We start from the raw sequence: 3,152 nt of genomic DNA, 5'->3' as shown, positions 1-3,152 counted from the left end.
TTTTTGTTTACAAATAGGAAGCGAAGGGAGGGAATAAAAACGTACAATCAAAAGTCTCAAACCCACAATTGAATGCAAATGTTCTCGCATCATCAAGGTGAAATGATATAAGTGCTGTCCCATTACCTTCACTTAAAAGTCTCAATACGTTTTACTTTAGTCTCAATAAAAGTCTCCATACTTTATATTTTATGGTGTAGTATAAATGTGATTAAACTACAAAAGTGAATTAATGCCCTTGTTGTCATCCTACAGTGTATGCTGGTTTTAGTCAATTATCTATGTTGCATCTAAATCCCAAAAATGTGTCCTGCAGACTTCATGTGGCTGAAACTCTGTGAGGACAAATAAAACCAAACTGTCTGTGTGGATGATACTACATGTTATATAAGAGCAAGCGACTCTGAATACATTAATAATAATCAGCCACAATGGCAAAAGAAACAATACATTTATTTACAGAAAAGGCTTTTTTTGGTTAACATCTCACAGTCTCTCTTTCCTCAGTTACAGATGAATAAAGGCCAGAGGTTTTTCTGCAGAACATTATGATGTCACAGTGAAGATGACTTTTGACCTTTCGTAATTAAAATCATCAATTAATTTTATCCTTATAAACATTTGAGTTAAATTGTCATAATTAGTGAATGAATTCATGAGTTCTGGCCAAAAACATATTCTGTGAGGTCACAGTGACCTTTGACATTTGACCACCAAAATCTAATTAGGTCATCCTCCAAGTGAATGTTTATATTTGAAGAAGTTCCCTCGAGGCGTGACTGATATCACGTTCATGAGAATGTGACGGACGGACGACCTGAAAACATGATTTCAATTCAATTCAGGTCTATTGGTTTAACAGCAAATCATAACATAAACGATGTCAAACACTTCAAAGGGAAGTCGAGACCTGACGACTTAATGTCTCTGGCCCTGACTGTCGCTGAGATATAATGATAAAATAAAGTAACAGATAAATTAATGGGGGATCAGCCATTAGAGACAAGTCTTGCACTGATGTAACAGCATCACTGACACTTACACTTACAGCAGTGGTTCTCAAAGGGGCGTTCCCAGCAAAGAGGGGAATCATTTATTTTCACTATAATCCATATATAACTAACACACTGACAGAATGTGTGAATATTCTGGTCATGGGTTTCAAACACTTTCTGTACTTAAACATCTGAAAGTATAAATCTTATCTAATCGTGGTCGTGGTCTAATTCGTGTCAGTTTAGGGCTCGGTGATGTGGAAATGTTTGACAACCACTGATTTACAGTAGATATATTGTAATCCATGCAACCCCATAGAAAATCAGTTATGCATTAGTACATAGTGTGGTTCCCTGACCGTGGTCCACCAGGACCTTGAACACAACGGCCCTCAGTCTAGTATCAATATATTCTAAAAAGGGGAACCAAATCTTATAGAATATCTTAATCATTAACCAAGACCTGTGTCAAATTATTGCATAGCTGCTGTATCAAAACATTATGCCACCCAGGAAAGGCACTTTTATGAACACAACATGATTACAGTGTTTTACATTAAGATTCCTTACATGAAAGTATAACCAGCATCAAAATACTGTTTGTTTTAAGAGAAAGCGACGCCAGCAAAAGAGAAACTACATTAAAAAACTAAACTAAAAGAAAATACAAAGGTTTTCAGTGTGATTATAAAGGTGGACACAGTTGTGGCAGATCTCAGGTTAGCACATGATAATACATTCATGCCAACATCCAAACCCAAAAGTATTTCCTGATTACACGTTTCCATGACAACGTCTGTTCCCATTTCATTTGTATGTGTAAACTGACTGGTCCCTGTTTTTATATTATCCTGTATATTTTATTGATGTTTTCTCTATGAAATTTTCCCTTTTCCAAAACTGTGCTTCTGACCCAAACTCATCACGACTGCTGTTGTGTTTGAGTTGTGTTGAAACACCTTCACTCGTCTTCACACGGAGGTTTCATGTCTCTTAGTTCAGCAGAGACTTTGGGAATCTGCTTTTTATCCGTCAGGTAGTGAATGGTTGTGTTCTCGCTCCAGCAGCATCCCTCCACCACCACTACACCTCTGACATGATGCTTAACAAGCTGCTTCTGCAGGTTCTTCTCCTCCTCCTCCTCCTCCCTCCATCTCTGGTTCCTGCTCCCTTCTTCCCCGCAGCCTCTCCTCACTCCTCCCTGAGAGAGAGAAGCAGTTGGTGACTCTTGTTAAAGGATGTTTGTGTTAACTGCAGTGGATCCTGATCTAAGAGTCGGGCCCCTCCAAAGGGTCTGCAGGTAAATCTGAGGGGTCGTGAGACGATTAATGGAGAGTAAAGAAGAAGAAACAAACTTCTGATACACACATCTGTTTTTAGTTTTTACACTTTTCTTCAATCTTTGATTTTATTATTGTGAAATATTAGATTTTCAGACTTACTGATGATTCCATGTTTCACCAGGACGATAATAATAATAATAATAATAACAGCACCGAGAACTCCACCAACAACGGCACCGACACTCACTGTCTGAGCATCTGAAGGAAAATCAGAAAGTGTCCAGATGAGACGAAGAACAGTTTCTCTACAAGTTTCCTAGAGAATGAATCAAAGACATTTACCAGGGTTTGGTGGCGAGGTGGTGGTCATGACATCATCTGTCCTCGTCTTGTTGTGTTGGACTTTTTTCACTGTTTCAAATGAGAAATAAACTGTTTAATCACTTTTTAAAATCACGTGTTTTATTCAGGAACAAACTTCTTCACTATCTGTGATAAATACTGAATGAAATAAATCCTAAAATGTCCTGTACAGCAGTAAAGTCCTCATGCTTACCAACATTAAGGACAGTGGTACAACCAGCTCTCAGCCCTAGAACAAAACATCGGTACAGTCCACTGTCCTTCAGCTGAACTGAGGAGATCTGCAGTGTCACGATTCCTCTGCTCAGGTCTTCATGGATGAGAGTTGTTCTGTCTCTGTATCGCTCCATCTGTGGATCAGTGAGGTCCTTTCCATGTCGATAGGCGTGGACGATCTCGTTATCTCTCTTTATATCCAGTGTATAATCCTCCAGGTGGAGAGAGGGATCCAGACGACACTGAATTGTACCAACATCACCTTCTTCTGCCTGGATCGTCTCAGTCGGACACT

General features: G+C 39.0%; 1 long non-coding RNA gene across 1 annotated transcript; it reads right to left on the bottom strand.

Annotated features, from left to right (window-relative positions):
• Nucleotides 1-2,480: 2,480 nt before the first annotated feature.
• LOC111240289 lies at nucleotides 2,481-2,863 on the bottom strand. Its single transcript, XR_002665928.1, has 3 exons — nucleotides 2,835-2,863; nucleotides 2,621-2,689; nucleotides 2,481-2,536 (listed from the first exon to the last, which is right to left on the bottom strand). It is a non-coding gene; the product is annotated as an uncharacterized LOC111240289 (long non-coding RNA).
• Between the last annotated feature and the right edge of the window lie 289 nt (nucleotides 2,864-3,152).

The sequence above is a fragment of the Seriola dumerili genome, unplaced genomic scaffold (genome assembly GCF_002260705.1).
Source record: "Seriola dumerili isolate Sdu_G_001 unplaced genomic scaffold, Sdu_1.0 BDQW01032503.1, whole genome shotgun sequence".
NCBI lineage: Eukaryota > Metazoa > Chordata > Actinopteri > Carangiformes > Carangidae > Seriola > Seriola dumerili.
The sequence above is the reverse complement of the archived record's forward strand: the minus strand, read 5'-3'. Positions and strand labels throughout refer to the sequence as shown.